A 20,278-nucleotide genomic window follows, 5' to 3' on the forward strand; every position below is an offset into this window, starting at 1 on the left:
CCAGAGCCAGTAAAATCTGGACTCCTTTAAGAAGATCATCTCAGCTTCACCACTCATAAAACTTCCTCGGAGCAGGGGAGGGATCTCCCCCTCCATCTGAACCGGAGCTCTGTGGTTCTAGTCTCTCTTCCACCCATGCAAATTGCAGTGCTTGAGGGCTCGAGAAATCCCAGTGATGTTCCAATACCAGCCATGCCCTTGCGCTTAAATTGATTTTGCCTCACTCCCGTGCATTGATTTTCTGAGTCTGCACATAACTCCTAATCCTCCCACCCCTCCACCCCCCTTCGTGCTAAGCATAACCCTAGAAAGAATCTGACCTGGTGTGGTGGAGCTTGGAGGGCTGGGGGGGAGGGGGTCGCGCAAAAGAAGGAGCTAAGCACAAAGCTTAATAGAACGAGGCTAAATATAAATGCAGACTACAGCAGCTTTGTCTTTGCTGGCTTGCCTTCATCACCAAGATACCTTCCTTTGTGAGCCTTGATGGTTTCTTTCCTCTGCTTTAAATAATCTGTCACAAAAGAGCAGACAACTAGGTGCTGGAAGGCACAAAAGTTATTTTAAGTGGGATTATTTATTTTATTTTGCAGCCAGAAACGTCTCACCAATGTAGGAAGTGATTTTGGTGCTCGGTAGTACAAGCTCTCTTTTCTCCTAAATGCTTGTGAGAAATAAAAAACCTGGAGATGACTGTCTTTATTTCCGGGAGTAGACTTCAAAATACGTGCCAGAAATGGACAATTCGAGTCTCCTTTCTCCACATCAAATGCGAGCTGGAAGGGGGATTAAAAACCAACCACGTGGTAGATCTGGTTTTATACTTTGCAACCTCCAGCTCCATTTATGTTCTTTACCCTGCTCAGGGAAGATTAGTCTCTAGATGGATGTGTCTGAGGGATCACCTCAGGGGCAGATCTGCATGCAGAAACCGGTTTTTGCCATGGCTGGAAGAAAGCTATGACCCAGCAGAGCGCTCCATCCCAGCGGCTCCCCCAGCATCGCAGGAGCTGCTGAGCGCTCCTGGGCAGGAAGCTTTGTGAAGGCAACAGCTTGGAAGGGGAAGCTCTTCAGATCTTTCCCCCTCCTTCTCCTCCTCCCTGGCCCGTGAGTGATTCAGTGTCCCAAACCTTAACTTTTTGTTACCACCTTCCTCCTCTTAATCTCCTTCATCTTCAACACCGCCTCCTCTATCACTACCATCTTCTCCTCCATCTGTCTGCCTCCTGGATCTCTCTTGTTTGCTCGCTCTCCCCCCTCCTCTTCCACCTCCCTCCTTCTCTTTCTTCTTGCCTTTTCCTCCTCTCTTTTCTTCTCGTTTCTTTCTCCTTTTCCTCCTCTTCCCCTACACGTTGTTGTTGTTGTTAGAAAGGATTCTTGCACCCCCTGGTGCTCTTGCGTTTTGTGTGGTAGGAGAGGAGATTGTCTTCTTTCTCTCTCTCCCTCTGGTTGCTCATTATTCAGAGAGAGACACAGAGGGTGAGTGAGAGAGAGAGAGAGAGAGAGAGAGACGGACGGATATCTCAGGTCATCTGCAGCTGCAGCAAACCAGTGAAGGAGAGAGAGAGAGGGAGAGAGAGGGGGGGAAAGCAGGGAAAGATGGCGATCCTCCATTGCTGAGACCTGGCAAGGAGCACATGAGACTCACAAAACAACTTCCACAACAATAACAAGAAGAAGAGCTAGACAGAGAGGAAGAGGAGAGGAGACAGCAGCAAGAGCAGCAGTGCCGGGACGCTCCTGTAAGTTCTTGCAATTAAAACCCATCTCCGGTTTGGCATTGGAGAGATCATCTCTCATGTGTGTATCTATATACCTCTTTTTGTTTGGTCTTCTCTCTCTTTCTTTCTCTCCACCACCTTCCTCTGAAACCCATTCATTCGGCCAACGGAGGAAGGAGGAGGAAAGAAAGGAAGAAAAAAAAAGAGGAGAGGGAGCGAGAGAGCGGGGTGTTTTGTTTGAGAGAAGTCTCTTGCATGGAGGAGGAGAAGAGGAGGAGGTGCTGGTGGTGGTGGTGGTGGTGGTGGTGGTGGGAGGAGGAGGAAGGCGGTTAATTAATTTTTGTTCTTGCATTAAAGGGGGGGTATGGGGAGATAAGTGAGATATCAGCCGAGCTTTCGGGGCGGGGGGTGCCCGTGTGGATATGTGTGTGTGTGCGAGGTCTGGATGGTGCTGTGCGTGTGGACTTGGATCAGAGACGGGAGAGACACGGAGGAGAGAAAAGCTCCGTGCTGGCACGACCCAGGCAATCGGGTGACCTCTTTCTTCCTTTCTTTCTTTCTCTCCCTCTCTCCCCCTCTCCCTCTCCCCGTCCCCTCGCTGCCCCCGTCTCGCCGCTGGTCCCTCACCGGCGGTGCTGCCCCCGCCGCCGCGCTCCTGGAGTTGGGATGCGGGGGTCCCCGGCGGCGCGGGGCTGGGGGGCTGCTGTGCCCGCAGGAGGCTGCTCGCAGGAGGACAGCGTTCGGCTGGAGAGCAGGAGCCATTACACACGCTTCTGCTCTCCTTTGAGAGAAAGAGAGCGAGAAGGGAAGAAAGGAATGGGAAGGAGCCCACTTCTTCTCGCTCAGTTCTCCAACGTCCCTACCTTTAAACCAGGCAAGGGAGAAGGAGCTTTCTCCCCTGCCCCTTTCTCCACCACCCGGAGCAGCTTTCTCCCTATCTCTCCCCTTCTTTCCCTTTCTTTATCTCCCTGTCCTCCATTTGCAAGCTGTCTGCTTTGGTTCCAGTCCAGGCTCCACAACACAAAGCTTCTCCTTGCTCTCGCTCACATGCACACACACAGTCCACAGGCTCTTTATGTCTTCTGGAGTAACCTTCTTCTTCCCCCCCCCCCCCCCCCCCCTCCGTCCTCCTGGCTTTGTGGTTTCTATTCTCCACACAGAGAGATCCTCCTGGAGCTTCATGTGGTCGTGATCTGATAGGATTCCTCCCCCCCTCTCACACCCCTCTTTTGGGGGAGAAAAGGGAAAAGTTTCATTCGTTTTTCTGGTGTTTGGAAGGAGAAAGACCTTCAAGTTTGAGTGCTTTCTGCAGCTGCTTTTGTGTGTGTGTCTGTGGGGGTCTGTTTGTCTCATGAAGCTGCTTGCATGTCTAAGAGGAAGTGACTAGTTTGGCAGAGAGCTGTGATCTGAGTCAGGTAAGCCATGTCATGTTCTCTAGCTCCACCAGAAAATGGAGGAGAGAGAGAGTAGACAAAGCTGAGATGGGAACTGCTCCTAACATCGTGGATGCCTCTCCATGTTTTGAAGCTTTGCTGGCAGAAGCTGGCTTAATCATGATTTTTTCCCCTAGGGTTTCTTCAGTTTTTTCAATGTACAACATTGTGATGGGTCTTCTCTCTGACTTCATGCTATCAGGAAATGAGGATTGGAGGAAATTGTTCAGATTCTCCTTCACACAGAGAAACACATCCTTAGCTTTTTTGCTCTTATGCTTTCATGTGGAGGTCACCTTTCTAGACATTTTTCTTTGGTTAAAGACCACAGAATTTAGGAGGTTGATCGGTTGACCAAAGAAATTGTTTATATGTGCATATATTTATAGATTTTTGAAAGCATTTGGAGGTAAGTGCACGCAGCTTGAGGCTGCTCAGGTTCTTCCAGAGAATATCATGAAATGTCATTTTTTTTTCTAGGTGATGCTGTTGATGCCTGATTTATGGGATTTTTAACTTCTGATTTTCAAGAGAATTCCTTCTTTTGGATGTATTTTAAATTAAGATGGAATATTTCTCCCCACTCGCTAGGTTGCATTAAAATGATATTGGCAAGCTTTTAGTAGGTTCCTCAGAGCATCATAAAATACATAATTTCTCTTGGAAAATATGAAACAGTTTTCACAGCTGTCTATTTTGGTGTCTTAAATTCTATTTTCCTTTATTTTTTCCGAAAAGTTGTGGCCGCATTTTTGTTACGATTTTAATGCAGTTATGGAAACCTAAGATCTTTAAAGAGAGATACCACTTGAAAAGGAATTTGTTTGATTTTCTTAAGCCACCCATTTATCTGAAATCATTTGGAGTAGTCTCAGACCAGTCCTCACTCTCTTCCCACCAGCCTCGATTTGCACAACAGTTGCACAGTAGATACAGTTGCACATAAAATTCAAACTACAATGCTGAAATGCATGAAGGGGATACCAGGAAGAAGTGTGCTGAGTTTGAAGGCACAGCTCCATAGAAAGGTAATGTTCATATGTAGACTGTCCTGAAGCATTTAAGAAGGAATGTACAACATATAGGAAGTACAAGTGACAGGACAGGAAATTGGTGACTCTGAATCAAAACACACCCCAACATGGCCACCAAGAACTGAAATATTTGGTAATTGTTATGACTAGTGTTGGAGTTGGGATGCACCTCCTGCAAGGTTAAAATCAATTACTTTTTTTTCTGTGGAATAAATTCCTTAATATATAATTTAATGCAACTGGAAAGTATATTACATTATCAGATGCACATTGTGTTACTTCTGGTAGCTGGTATGTCACCTAAATTACTGAGATACCATGATAGTCTCCATCTTTCTGAAACACTTTCAGAAGTGGGCCATGGAACATACACTACTTCAGGTATGCTTCACCTTATGCTTTAACAAAGTAAGGAGTGGGGTCAACTATTCAATTTTTTTTTCTCCTTGAGGTGATGTCCACTGATGCACTTTACAGTTTCTGTGCAGGTCTAAATCTGCAGCCACTGAAGGTGATGAGAAAGTCCTCACTGATCTCTGGTGGTCTGATCAGATCCTAAGTATCCATCTCCTCTATTAGGGCTACAGTCTCCTTAGGTATCTGATTGTGTTACACAGTTCAAAATACGGACTTCCCTCTAACTTGAGAGGCCCACTCATTGTTTGCCTGCAGACACATTTTTCTTGAACGTGGCAATATAAGAAACAAGTTTGAGATTTAAGTTGGGGATCTTCATGGGAAGGCATCTTGGCTCTCTGCTGCAGTGGCAGGCACCCTACAGGAAACCAGACGTCATTGCAATGGTTTATGTTGGAGTGTGGCATAACTTCTGTGGGAGTTTTCTTTATTATCAGACTGAAATGTCATTAGAGTATACTATATTTTTAATGATGGTCCTTGTTGCAGTCTTCCCAGATTGATATCCACCTTGCTTTTAGAAGACCAGCTGAGTGACTTCTTCTATTTTTCAAAACGAGATAAATAAACAAATAAGAAGTAGCTCTAGAAAAATAATTTTAATTAATGAGATAGTGATGACTAGCACGCGTCTTGTCATAACGCACAAATTATCTTCATTCAGATAGTGACTTTCAGTTGCTTTTGATTTATGAGCAGTGAGCACCCAGAGCTTGTCTATGGTGCAGGCTCTAAGAGAAACCGCATTCTTAGGTTATTCTTAAGTATGTAGACTTGCTTTTCTTAATTGCTTTTCTTAACCCCATTAGACATAACCTATGGACTACTGCTTTAAAAATATTTAAACAACTAATCGATTTCCTTATACATTTTTATTAGGTTGATAGTGAACTACATTCTGGAGAAACTTAAAATATCATGTTTCCCTTTTTTTTCCCCCTTCCAATCTTTATTCCAAAAAGTATTCCAAACATTACCATGTTAAAATACAATTTTTTAGTTTACTTCTTGTATATGCTCAGGCAATGAAGAATATGAATACATAGTTGGATGGTGGAGATGGAAAGTAGAACAGCTGCAAACACAACTGGGAAAAAAAGATGGTCAATTTAATCCAGAAAAGTTTGTAACTATTTTTGGAGTATTGTGATTGACTTTTATGAAGATGTGAGTAACTGAAAAGATAGCTGATAAGGATTGAAGGAAAACTATGTTCAGCATAGATGTCTGGACATCTGGCAGACGTTACTCTGGGCCCCAAGGAATGGGCAAGTTTAATTTTAGTCTTAGAAAGGAAATGGGAAGAACCGAAGTCTTATAATAGTGCGAGTTACAGTTTAAGGAAGGTTACTTCAAAAAAAGCCCAAAGATGCCTCTTGAAATTTGGAACTCCCAGAAACAAGTGTGAATGAACTTTTCCAGTGAACTTTCTGATAATTCCAAACAACATGTGGATGTACAGTGTAAGCTGAGTTTGCTCCAGTTTGCTGTAACACTTTCTCTGCATGTTGTTTTGGATAATTACTTAAATTGAGCAGAATAACATTGCTTTGTAGTAGGAAATTGCAGAAAAGGAACTTCTGTCCGTGAAATTAGTGAAAAGCTATGTAGCATTCATTAATTAACATTGCCCCGCTATGAAGCTATCACTAACCAAACCTAGTGACAAAAGTCACAGAAGAATAATTGTCCAAAAACACCCAGTGAGATACTGAAATGAGTGACTGGAAGAAGCACACTGGTAGAGGAAAGAGATGCTCTTCTGACAGACCAGAAAAGGTGGTCCATGGAGACCTGTCTGACTCTTTTCAGGTATCATACTTCCCTATATTTTGCTGTGTTTTCTGTGCACTGTAGTAGAAAACCACATAAAGGCTTTTTTTTGTTTGTTTGTTTGTTTGTTTTGTGGATATTTCTCTATTTTGAACTGAAATCATGCCTTTTGTGAACTTCTTTCAGGTGAAAAAGGTCACCTTCTGCTTCTATATCAGGACTATATGATATCCTTGAAACTTAAAGGATATGATCAAGCATGAACTTCTAACTGGTAAAATGTCTTAACTTCACCAACATAAATGCTTGCTGTCTTTTCAAACAGTTGATTCCTTCTAGGGAAGTAACTAATAGACCTGGTCAGCAGGCACTGAAATAGGAATTGAGGAAGACTGCCACTTTACAAGGAGTGAGTAAATTTGAGGGGAGAGAGGAGAACAATAAGAATTAACGTTGTTTAAATATCTGCTAAACTGTGGATACTTAAGTTCCTCTGGGAGAGGGACTCAAAATTTTTAGTGAAAGAAGTGCTGGAGAAGGTGGTGTTGGTGCAAGTCTTCAGCTGCTGGCAGAGACACAGTTAACATTGTAAACGGTTGAACTTCAGCATGGCACTTCTCCAAATGAGTTGACTGTTGAAAATAAAATGTTCCAGAAGAACTGGGAGAACAGGAAAGAAGTTAAAATAGAATGGCTTGTATGCCAGTGCTGAAAGAAGAAAAGAGGGGAGGAAGGGAGATAGCTCAACTTATGATAATTATCTTGTTGGCTGTAGTGAAAAGGCTTTAGCAGAAGATTCCAAATGAGGAGACCAGATTTAATACAGTCTTAATTAATGTCCTGAGTTTTGGAAGTATTCTTCTACTTTCAGATTGTGTTTGGGAAGTTGAAAACACAGGTAAATAAAAAGTCACATGAGATTGCTTTGAGTTCTGTTCCTTTTTTTTTTCCACTTTGGGAACAATACAAAGATCTAAAGTGTGCCACTCATCTCTCAAGTTTCATGAAGCTGTGCCATATGTTGCAGTACAAACACAACTCTGGAGGGGTTTGAAAGAGGGGTTTTGAGATGGGGTAAGAGGAACCTTTATTTCTGGTGGGTCTTATAGTTGAAACATGCAGGCTTATGTACAACATTTATTCTTTAACCCGGGTTCTCTTCTGCTTTTCAGCAGTTGCATATTGTTGTACAGTTGCTTTGTTCAGCTTGAGTCAGTCTGTTACGGCTCTCATCTCAAAATGTCCTTACATAATCACCGCTTGAAGGAGCTTCCCTCCACCACTGGTTATGATTGTCTGTAGTACTTTTTGAGACACGCTCCTTATCAGAACATCAGTCCTAGTAATGCTGTGCCTTTTGTTTCTGCTTCATCTTCACCTCTTTGTTTTTGGCTAAGTGTTTTTGATACAATTACAGACCTCCATAACTGCTGTCTACAGTGCTTTTTTGGCTATGGCTAGGAATAGTTTTCTGGGTAGAAGATGGTTATGATCCCTCAAGAAAAACAATGTTTGTTTAGTAATTTAAAGAAGATGGAAATGAGACATCTCAGGACGTGCTGTCATTGTTCTTGAGTGGAGTCAAATACAGTCTCTTTAAGAATACATGTTTAATAATGCCAGCATAGAGCTGTAGGCACAGCGTCAATGTCATGAGTGATTAGGAAGGACTTACTGAGAGCTTATCAGGGCAGCAATCATTGCAAGGCCACTGTGTTGAGGACAAATAATTCTGAGAAAGCGCTGGATTCACTGGGCTACTGTTAGCTTTCATTGGTTAAATTCAATAATGTAGTTGAATTGTGTAGCTTGTTTTTCCATGGTGGAAGGTAAAACTATCTAATTGGGAATGTGCAGAAAACTGAGGAGTTATTTTACATCTAGCTTCTTCTCTCCCAAAGATGCTTGTGTTGTATGCCTTTGTTTTACTTTCTTCTTCCAGTGCCAAGAAAATGTAATTAACAACTTGCTGTTCAGTTACATAATGGGTGGTCAGCAGGACTGGACAGTGTATTTGTGGCACCTTTTTTTACAAGTACAGCTTCCATGCTGACCTGAAGATTAAGAAGTAGGGTGTTCAGCACTGGCATTATTGCTGCTATTAAAAAGCTCTGGAAAGGGGCCTGAGAATCCCAGCTGCTGCTGTGGTGGAGGAAGTTACGCCTTCAAAGGATACAAGGATTAGAGTGTCAGGAAAAGTAAATGGTAGTATCAGCACAAGTAGAAAATAGGCATAGCTATTCAGCAAACAGGAAAGTAGGGTAAGGCATGCCATAATTATGTGTAGTGGAAACTTGCTGCTAATAGAGCAATTGCGTGGGGTAGAGAGGCAGGAGACTGATTTTTCAAGACAAAACAAAGCAGACATTGCAGAGAATGGTATAGGAAGACTGAGGATTCAGTGTGCTCATGATAATGTGAAAGAGAAGACTTTGTTTTGGAAGATGCTAAAAATGGAATCTTCTGATGTACATGTGGTCACTGTTTCCGTGGCCTTGCAGGACAATAGGGGTTTCTTTGCACTGCCCGAATGAGCAAACTCTTCCTTCTTACTTTCAGCTCTTAAGGTTCAAATAGTGCTGCTTCAGGGTGGTACCATTAATTATGGAAAGAAGGCAACACAGGATATTCCTTTTGGGAAGAAGATGGGTCATACTGGGTTGGTTTGTTGTCATGCAAATATTTCAAAATAAGATAGCTACTTATCACAAGAGCCAGGCAAACACATACCTCCCACACATTGTTCCTAGATCTCTCATTGCTGGCAAGGAAAAGAGAAGACCAGGCAAATGTGACACCCAGAACCTGAGCTCCAGCAGCCCATATTTGGAGTTTTCTCCCAGTTTACAAATAAACAGTAGCTAAGGACTACATGTGCAGGAAAATTAGGGTTCAGCATGAGTTTGATGTGCAGGGCAGTGCATTTACCTTCTTAACAAACTTGATAGTTGGTTGACTTGCTGAAGACTTCAAATTATTGTCTCTCTGGAAAAGGGATCATTACTAAAGCGTTCACTGTAGATCAAATGCCAGAATTCAGATGTCTTATGATACTAAAAAGTATTTTTTCCTCTCCATTTCTCTTTTGTTGATCTGAAAGTGACAGCTCAGATAATTTCATAATTCCCAGCTCAGGCTGGGCAGAACTTTTAGCAGGATTGGTGGAGGTAACTTGCTTGTATCATTGGTAGCTACCCAACAACTCCCATTTCCCTTTTCCCTTTTCCCCTTCACTTGGATTTAACAGGGATATTTGAAATTAAGGTGCTGGTAATGGATTCTGGTGCTTTGTTGAAACAAAGCCATTTGTAGATAAGAAAAGGCTCCTTCTGGGAGAGGTTCTGGTGTGAGACTGGAGCAGATCTCTCCTGTTTGCAAACACAGGGAAATGGCAATTGGAGTTATCTTCCACTTTGCTACTGTGTCACTGCTCTTGTTCTGATTACTTTTTTTCTTAGGTATGTTGCTGCTTATGGTGAGTATGGAAGAAGGGATTGATTGTATATATACAGTATCTACTTAGTTTAGTTGCTACTGCACTAAAGTCTGAGAAGGAAATGGACATAAGAAGTCATCAAAGTTTCTTCTGCGTTGTATGAGAAATAGTTCTGTCAGAAACATAAATAAATGTCAACATGAACAACTTGGAAACGATTTATCTTTTTATTTGATTGGAAGCTCTGATCATGCATTTCAGTTTGCCCCTTCCTTCTCTGCATCTGGGTAGCTTTGGCTGCAGGGTACAGGACCTCCAGCACTGGTAGGCCCTGAAACTGTGCTTCTATCATGCCCAGATGAATAACTTGACAAGTGTAAAAATGGTAACAAATGGCTGATGGAAAACTGAGGGCAGCCAGACAGCTCTCAGCCCTGTTAATTAGCTTCCCGACTGCTGAATTGTCTCTGCCCTCTCATATGGTCATAGCTTGCAGCCTTACAAGAAATGGTTTGGGTTCCCAGCCAGGAGTGCATCCTTAAAGTTGAATTCATGTAACCTGAAGTCAGCCCAGACTAGTTCTTTTTGGTCTAAATGACCTTTTATCTTCGGGGGGGGAGGGCAGTGGGGAGAAAGCATATCAGCTTTCAACTATGTCAGGTCGTATAGAGGTCAAGTTCTCTTGTCTGTGATCGAGCATATGGTGTAAAACAGCCCTGTGCACGATAGCACCAGGACCTGAGGAGAGGAGGACCTTATCAGGCCTTCAGGAGTAAATATGACTGAAGGCCATTGTGTGAATCAGCGTATCTGATGGCTCTCTGCTTCGGGACTGCAGGATTCACGTTTGTAACTCTTTGGTGGTGCTGGACACTGGTGCATTTCCACTCTGTTAGGCTGAGGAGAAGCAGTTGTTTCTCAAGAGCATGCAAGTTTCTCCTGCCAGGTTATCTGCACCTGTGTGATACTGGATGAAATCCTTGGCTCCAAGGGCATAACTGCATTACTCACTGGAGCTGCTGAAAAAGCGAGTCAATATATTTGGGTCTCCCAGCTGTGTGAACAAATGAGTAAACTTGAATTATATTTAAATGATCAGATTACAAAGGTGATAACATACTACAACGAATTTTCCATTCCACATTGACTCCACAAATACTCTGCTCTCTTTCCTGGTCCTGGTGGAGGACACGAATAGGACAAGAATTTCTGCGTGTAGTGCTCCCAAGGAACCACATTAAAAAAAATGCTGAAGTTGCACTCAGAAAATGTCTTTGAGACCAAAAGCCTTGAGTCAGAAGTTGCTTGGCAGGATGACAGGCAGGTTGACCATGTAGTGCATGTAGAGTTCTCTTGCAAAATGAGCACAAAATGCTTGTTACCCTCCATAGTTCTTCAGAGCTTCCACTGGTTCACCCATGTTACTTCAGTGGTGCACAGAAATATAATTTGCTTACTGGTGTTATGGTCTTATCTCTGAAGATATTTATTTTAGGAATTTATGTCCACATAAGGTTTGTTAATACTGTACTGTAATATCAGATGGGCTGCTGAGACCTCAAGGGGGTGAGCAATCTATTTTTAGTGTGTTTGAAGGGTAGATGATGTTTCAGGTTGTGGAATGACTTTCTGGAGGGCCTGTTACCATACACTGAAGTTTTGTATGTCATGGCAGTGGAGAGCAGTCATATGATGATGAGGTAGTAACTTAAATGGGATATTAAAAAAATCCTGCTCTTTGGGGACATTTTAAAGATGGAGGTAAAATGCTGCATAGTCTATTCTTATGCTTGTTTCCTTAATATACTGAAGACATCTAATCCTCTTTACAGGTGAAATGAGCAGCCTGCTTAAGAGCTGAAGGCAGTGCTTGCTGATCTGTTGACATCCAGGTTGGAGAGTTATTCACGCCTAAATAAGAATTTCAGTACTGAATGACCAAAATACTGTTCAGTTGCCCAAGTGGTGTGAAAGAAGATGGTTTATGATCTCCTTCCACATTAGAAGTTACTGAAATGTGGGAAGCTGGATAGTAGTAGTGCTGCCCTATTTAAATATATTTGAGATCCCAGCCCTACAGAGGCTGGAGGTTTGGGTTGAGAAGACTGCCTCTGACAAATGTCTGCTCGCAGCAATCTGGGCAATGACCCCAGCCTTGCCTTGGAAGAACTGCACTGTAGTGGTAGCCCTGGAGAGCCAATCTTAATGATTTATTACGGTTAGATTTTTTGTGAATTGGCTTCCTATTTTCTTTGGAAGGCAGTAAAACTGCAGCTTCTACAAGATTCTTCTTACATTCCTGGAATTTTGTTTTGTGTGCAGGCATGTATGTTTTATTTATTTATTTGATAAAGCCTTGCTACCACTATTAGGAACATTAACAAAAGCTTTATTAATAGGTCAGACTTCATCTACCATTGAGTTCTCTTGTTACTGCAGTACCTTTGGCAGATAATAGAAGATGGGGGCTAAAGCCCTTTTCCTGTAAAAACCTATTCATTTGAATAGTCCCCGTGTTCTGATTTTGAAATTCACTGCAGTTACTCCTATGAATAAACATCTGAAGACTGAATCTTCAGCCACATAGACTAATTCTTTTGGAGTTCTGAGGAAAGCATTTGGAAATTGCATCTTACACAGAAGATGCCCTCAGCTTTCAACAACTACCACCTACATAGACAAGATGTTCATTTGTTGTTGTTTGCGATGGCGTGGTTGTAGCTGATTGGCAAGCACTAATGGGAGGTAATTCAGTAGGTTATTCTTTAACTCTCATTTATGTGCTCCTTTTCTTTTATTCTCACTTTTTAATATATTGACAGGGGGAGAAAGTGTGTTGTAGAATCTTAAATTTGACTTCAACTAATGCTGGCATGTACCTGAAGAAGGATTACATATGAAATTGGGGGGTGTTTTAATGATAAGAGTCGTGTTGCTGTGCTGCCTCTAGATGATCCTCAAGCATTTTGGATCCTCATCACTAACTCTGGTGTTTTTGGAAGCCATGACCTTTCAGATATTTTTGCCATTAAGGGAATTGTTTTAATAAATACTAATATGGTAATTGCTTGTTAAAGACAGAGGTGCTTTGGATCAGGGAAAATGTAACCTAGACCCTTTTACTATGACAGGAGTAAGTACATTTGCATATGTTTATATAATGCAAGTTGCTATCCATGTGGTTCATACTACTATGGTACTTTATCTGGCAGATCATTTAAATATTTACTCCAAAAGATCTTGTTCTCTGTTGGTTTGAAGCAGCACTTCCAGTTATTTTTAGGTCATTTTCATCTTAGCAACCCTGCTGGAGATAAACCAGACACAAGTGCAATAAACTGTTCCTGCGTTTTGGTAGAAATTAATAAAATAAAGTTTAATGATTTGGTCCCAAGGGAGGAACAGACCATCTGGTTAGCAGAAGGTTCAGCCAAGTAATACAGAGCTGAGAGTGCCACAAACCAACCTAGAATATCTGGTAATGTGTCCGGTTGCTGCATGTATTAAGCATTGAAATGGTGCTTTCAGATCTGCAGAGCCAGCAGTTCTGTTACCACTGCTGTGACGCAGGAGATAATTCTGTTGGGCAAGCATCAGCATGGGGGTGGATCTACAGTACAGGATGTGTAATGTCAACATGAAGCATGGGAGCTGGCAGTAAGAAGGAAAGCAGCCATTTCATGCCAGTGCAGGAAACCTAAATAGACCTTTTCTTTCTCTGCATCTTGTCCTTTTATGCTGTTTTCATACTTGGTATTAAATGATTACCTTCTACTTTGTCATCTAAAAACTCCAGCCCAGCAGGGTTTCATTTTGTTCTCTTTTTGAAGCTGTTTGTTGTTTGTCTGGTTTTTTTAAACAAGTGAAGTGCTCTCCAAAAGCATGTCTGATGGATTTTAAAAGGGGCAGGGGGGAGCTGAAGGGCTAAGCAGATCTGGAGAAAGAGAAGAGTTCAGTCATGTCAAAGTCCTAAGCTTCAAATGAAGTTTCATTGTAGATCCTTTTGGCTCTAGTGCAGAGACAGTTTGTTCAAAAGCTGTAACCATTTAAGAACACTGTACTGCAGCTGAGAAATGCATAAAGGTATGAAATACTACAAGTGATAATGCATAGCCTTCAAGACTGCAATTACCAGGAAACTATAGGAATCTATTGTAATTGTTTCTGCTTTCCTTTTTAGCAGAAATATCTTATTAGAATTTCATTTTCCCATTAGGTTAAAACTAGTGACAAATTATTGTCACGCTGTTTTTAAGTGCCAAACAGTTAAATTACTGTCCAGAAAAAGAATTTCTAAATATGCTTGCCAGGCATTCTATGGACTTTTGAATCTTAAAAATGTAGTGATTTGTCTTCTGTCAGTTCAGTCATAGACTGGTCTGCTGTGGTTTTTTTCCTTTTTGTTTTTGGCGGCGGTGGTTGATGTTTTTGTGTCCCCCTACCATCCAAATATTTGGAGACATCTTCCTGCAGAAGAAGAAGACCAGAGCTTGCTTCCTGACAGGGATGGCAGAGCTATACTTCATAATCAGAGCTTTCATGATTTCTATTGCCTGTTCAGCAGGATTTTCAAAGAATAATATTACAGCTCCCCTTGAATGAATCCTTGTCTTAGATGCTATTCTGTGGTAGCCCTGCGAAGGTATGACTTTCTTCATATGTTCCTAAGAACTGGAGTGGGAGTCTGGGAGTAGTCAGCCCACAGGTATGTTTTCCCAGTTGCAATTTAGTGATGGGAGGAGGGGATGCATATAAAACAAGTCTTGTGTGTGAAGACTGTTTGTTCTGTTATACGGTAACTTAATCCTTGAGTGGTATTCCTTGCTCCATTGGCCCCATTCAGCAGATTTTTAGGTTGAAGCTATGGAGGTCTAGTGCTTCTCCATAGTGTTCTTGCAAGGAAATACACCTGAAGAATTATGTGAAAGTTGAACACCAACTCTCAGGCAGAACTTTCTCTTGATTGCATAGATAACTCCATGTTGTAATGGCTGTTTAAGCACCAGAAATATTAAGGATGCAGTTAAAGTAATAAACTTCTTCAAAGATATAGTTGCTCTGTATATGTAATTTCTCTTGCAGGTTTTATTTTATGGAAACTGGAAATTATTTGGCTTCTCCAGTGACGCTGAACAATTTCTAGAGCATGCTGGAGAACATTCATCAGAAGTGTTTTTGCACAGACAAAAGAACAATTCTGCTAAATTTTGTCTACACCTTTTGTCACTACAACTAGAACATCTCTATAGTGCAAAGCAAATGCAGTGTCCTTGACTTTTTCATACCCCAAAAGGTGCTACTTGCTGAAGATAGTTTATTATAAATAACTACTAAGATGATAATCTCACCACAGCATGCTTGGCAGTCTTCCACTGAGTTAGCCTGTTTCAGCAAGGAGCTGTCGCTGAAGAAACAAAGCAATCTGCAGGGACATATGATCACACACACTGACTGTTCTCTCTGTCATCATGGATGCCTCATCATTTCCTGTGTCTAATGACTAGGAAATGGAATTATTGTCTGATTCTAGCAACCTCTAGCACCAGAAAGATGGATTTGAGTTCCTCTCTCATAAATACCATGTGATAGAGAAGTTTTCAATTTTGGAGACTCTGGTAGGAGAACGTTTGTTGGAGTTGGCTGTGGTTTTTTGTTTCTGTGGTTTTGTTTTGTTTTAGTTTGGTTTGTTGGTGTCACAAGGATGGACAAGAGTTTCTGGGGAAACTCTAGATATACAGATGTACACAATTTTCCTGTTACAAGTGGAGGAGGAACGTATGCCTACAACTGTCAGTGAAAATGGGGTAGAGATGGGGTTTTTTTGGGGGGGGGCTTTGATTAAATGACTTCTACTCTCCTGATTATTATTATTTTTATTTTTAAATACACAAAGACTATGGAGAATGAAATAAGACAACATATTCTTTTATTATTCTGAGGGTATCAGAAGACTAATATTAATACCCTCATAGGTTCAGTGTCAAGATTTGACTGTAGTCACACAGCTTGATGGTAACTTATTTTGAGTTAAAAGAGTTGACTGATAGTGCTTTGTGGTATGTGGGTGTGGACTCATTGCAAGAGTTGTTCAATGGGTATCACTGACTGTTTTAAGCAAAAACCTTTTTGAGTAGAGTGCTGGCAATTTTTGTGTTTTATTTGTTTAGGAATAATTTGATCAGACCATCTCTTCCGCTTTGTTAACAGAATAATATGAATCAGAACTTCGTCTAACCTCCATATTGAGGTTAGACATATTGATACCTCATGCTTTTCAGAGGCCTAGCAACTTATATCTCAGACCTATGCTTCTTTGATTCTTCAAAGATGTAGAAAGCAGTCTTTAGAAAGAAACTGGTAAGACTGAAATGGAACAAATGAAGGTACAATTATGTAATTTTTTTCCCCTTGATTTGATAGATCACGTTAAATACTGTGTGTATTTCAATAAGAACAAGGAAAAAAAAATGAGGAATTTAGTCAAACATTGACTTGGAAGCCTTAGTAATAGTCCTTTTTTTTTGCAAACCTGATACATGTTTGGAGTTGACTCTCATCTGGGAAGTAATTTGCTCTCCTCAGTTAAGAAAACATGGAAGAGGTAGAGAGAGGTTACTGCTCTTTATCTCACGATGGTATTCCACCCCATAAGCCCTACAAAGGCAAATTCTTGTGCTCTTTCCTGACATTGTGGGAATGGATTAATGATGAAATGGGTTCTGCTCACTCATAAGATAGAGAAAGGACTGGAACTGGCTCCTGATGTTCAGTGATTATGGAGCGTTCTTCATCTCTGAACATCTGACCTAGATAGCTGCCTTTATACTTAGAGATGGCCGCTCTGAATCTGTCATGTCCAAGAACTGCCTAACTTGGATGACCTTGCGGCTTTAAAGAAAATCCTGTGGAACTGTTAGTTGCAACCTTACTGAAGGACACATTCTGAAGAGCTAGCTCATTAAGCAAGCTTTGAAGGGTGTGCTCTGCAGAGCAGCTTCCTGTTATTTGGTTAATGGTTGACCTAGTTCTATTGCCATATGCTTCCTGGAACGCATTCTAATATAAAATATGTGCTAAAGCAAGACTGGGATAATAAAAGGAAAGTCAAAGCCTTTATGAAACAGAAATCATAGTAGTTGGCAGTTGTATTGATGATGATGAACCGTACTGAGACTGACTGCAAACTCGGCAGTGTTAAACAGACCAGTTTAGGTATTTTTTCAGATTTGTAAAGAAGGCTTGTATCAGTAATTCCCTTTGCTCTTTCTGTGAAGCTGAAGTTGGAGAGTGAAGCACTTGGAATGATATTATAATTGTGAGAAAAGATTAGATGAGATTTGGTTAAAGGCAGGAAGACTGTTTGTCCCCTCCATACAGCATCCATAGTTGCACTTAAGCATAAACACCAGATTTGGAGGTACTAGATGAAAGTTAAGCCTGCAACCTGACAGACTGATGCTCTGAAAAATCTACAGGCAAAACCTTCTGATTTTATGCCCTAGGAAAAAAAGGGTGTGCAGTAACAACAATTTCATTTGTAGTGTACATAATGGTAAAAGAGGGGGAAAGGAAAATTAAAGCCATGCTTTGTAACCTTTTGAGCGCTCATGACTGTATGAATATATGTGGTGATTTATTATTCTTTGATAGTCTGGGAATCTGAACTGCTTACCAGAGGTATTGCTTTGAGTATTTACTCATACAACCTGACAGTGGCTAACCTGTGTCTCTTCAGTTGCAGATGGTTTGTAAGCATTTCAGGTGTGAATTTCAGGCAAAGGTATGTCATGACAAGTAGTGGAGGTTGCTGTGGCCACCCCAGTAAGTCAGTGTAGGAAGAAATAAGGTGTAAGAACGTGTAAAGGCAGCTGTTGCTTATCAGCACAGGAATCATCAAACCTGCAGAGAAGTGGTGGGATGTCTTGGGATTCATAATTTTCTTCTGTCCCTAGAAATCTTATGACTCTGGGATCATTTGTAAGGATAAGAATATTTTGGCTTATTTGACTAGGATACATGTAGTGACAATGTTGCATGGTTTCCCCATCTTCCTTAGTGTATGAGGCTGAGTGGTATTTTTGTAGAACTACTGGATCTAGGCAAAAACAAACCACAACATCTTCAGGTGGACACCATGTGTTGTGTGAGATGTCATCATGCTGGTCATGAAAAAAATATCTGTTCTGGGGACTGACACAAGCGCAGCTATTTATGCAACCTGATCAGAACAAAGGATAATGCTTCTGCAAGATCAGACAGATCTGATGCTTCAGCAGGCTGAGCAAATGAATGGAGGGAGGTCTTCTCTTATCCACTGTCTTGAAGATGTGGGCTGGTAGGAAAGAAAGGGAGGTTGAATAGAGCTTCTGAAGGAATATGCTGCTTTGTGTTCTGTGGGAAGAGAGCAAGCAGGAGTTCTCGAAGTTCTCTGCATTGGCAGGCTGACAAGCTTGTAATAGAAGAGTGTGGCAATGGACTACTGGTATTGAAAAGTACTTTCTCCTTGGTAGCCTGCTTAAAAAATCTTAATCGTTATTAGGAAGCTGAGGAAATGTATCAGGCTCCAAATATGGGACCAAACCTAACATGAAAGAAGCTCAGAATAGACTAATTAATCCTGACCTGCTAGTAAAGGATGATAAAATACATTTTCACAAATGGAATTCAGAGTTTTCTGTCATTCCCCTTCCCTTTTTCTCTTTTTTTTTTCTCTCTCTTTCCCTGAACAACCCATCTATATGTTCTGGAATACCTCTCACTTGTGTTCCTGATGGGATTTTTATATAGGGAGAGCTTGGCTGATCAAATTAATGGGACAGTCAGAATCATCTTATGCTTGGGAGAATCCTTCTGCTTCTCTTGCTCCAGCTGTCAAGCTGTCATAGCCAAATTAGCCCAAGTCGGATTTTAGTACCAAGGCATAATGAGGCCAAAGAAATGTGAGAAGAGAGGGAGCAGAACAGGGATTTTTGATAAGCTGAGTAGAATTGAAGGTTACATCATGTTCCAGAGCTATAATATTTGACTTTCAGTGTCAAGGGGGATTTCAGCTGAGAAATGAATCCTTTAAAGGGAGGACTGTAGGAATTACACCAGTATTATGATTAGATCTCTGTTACCTTTTTGTTTGGTCACTGGGACTAGCAATTACTGGCAGTTATGTTTCTGGTTATTTGGAGACTTCATATGTAATCAGTTTTCTTTAAAACCATGCTTTATTCAGGGGCCCATAGCATCGTTTTTCCAGCAAGCATGCTATTTTTCCTTTCTTTAAGTTAATGGACCTGAGATTTGTATGTGTAATAACAAAATCTGCCTTGGTGATTCATGAGATCTCTTCCATCCTTTGTTCTTCAACATACTGTCTAGAAGGTTATATGAATTCTAAAGAAGTGTAATTACTTCCACAAGGTATAGATACAGTCCATCACTACTATGCACCGTGGATGAAGATGATGCTTTAGAAGCCCACTTAGAAAAGCACATCAGAAAGCCATCTGACCCCAAGAGGAAGCCTGTGTTGATATTTTTAAATATGTGGTCACAACATATTTAAGGCCACAACAAGGCCACAACAATCACCTTGAATGGAATCTAAAAGCAACTGTGAAAATTCTCTTATTCTAAGGAAGGACTTAAACACATTCCCAGTGGATGTGCCATGATGGATCTGACCCAGCATATCATTCAGTATAGGTTTCCAGCTGCTTTAACGTAGAGGAATTTCTGTTGGAGAGAGGAAGTGATGACACTGGTTGCTCAGTGGCTGAGCTTGTATGCCTCTGTTATTCAGTCACTGCTACACCACATCTATACTAAAGTGGTGTTGGGCATGGTGACCAAGAATGCATGTAGTTTGTTGGAAAAGAGTTAAATGAAGTTTCAAATAATAGCTGGGTGTGAGGACAACATAAAAGATTTCCTGAGCAGGCATAAATCTCAACAAATAAATCAAGGAGCGTTCTTCCAAATGGGTCTGAAAGTGAGCACTTTATGAACAGTGTAAGCTTGGTGGTAAGCCAAGACAAAAAGTCAATTGTCTATTGATGAAGGCTGCGAAAGAATTTCTTATTATCTTCTTCTTACCTTTTTGGTAACAGGAGACACAGCAGATGATCTTGATTAGTTTTGGAGATCCATTGAAACTGTTACATTTTCCTTATATTACATTTTAACCTTACATTATACATATTTAATCTTTGCTTTGGGGGACTTTTAAAATGTTTTCTTAACAGTAGAATTCCTTAGGATACAAGAAATGTATCCTAGAAAAGAAATACAAGAAATGATTCCTAGAAAGTAAGGACACCATACCAATCATAATTATGATAACATTTTCACAAAATATAATCTACGTTATGACTTAGATAACAGAGCAGACACAAAGGGTTGGCTTGTATGGGACTTTGAACTGTGCAATAGCAAGAGCGATGTGTCATCCATCACTTTAAAGAAGGCAAATATCTG

General features: G+C 41.1%; 1 protein-coding gene across 12 annotated transcripts in view; it reads left to right on the forward strand.

The window, feature by feature from the left end:
* Positions 698-20,278, forward strand: part of ZNF462 (zinc finger protein 462) — a 92,108-nt gene continuing 72,527 nt past the window's right edge. For 6 of the 12 annotated variants that reach the window (XM_021379546.1, XM_021379551.1, XM_021379554.1 and 3 more), the window contains exon 1: positions 2,025-6,649. The gene's annotated coding sequence lies outside the window, so the exon portion shown is untranslated. Of the gene's footprint in view, positions 1,740-2,016; positions 6,650-20,278 lie in introns of those variants that run through there. The other 6 variants (XR_002433149.1, XM_021379557.1, XM_021379549.1 and 3 more) reach the window with 5 other exon arrangements.

Source organism: Numida meleagris, chromosome Z (genome assembly GCF_002078875.1).
Source record: "Numida meleagris isolate 19003 breed g44 Domestic line chromosome Z, NumMel1.0, whole genome shotgun sequence".
Lineage (NCBI taxonomy): Eukaryota > Metazoa > Chordata > Aves > Galliformes > Numididae > Numida > Numida meleagris.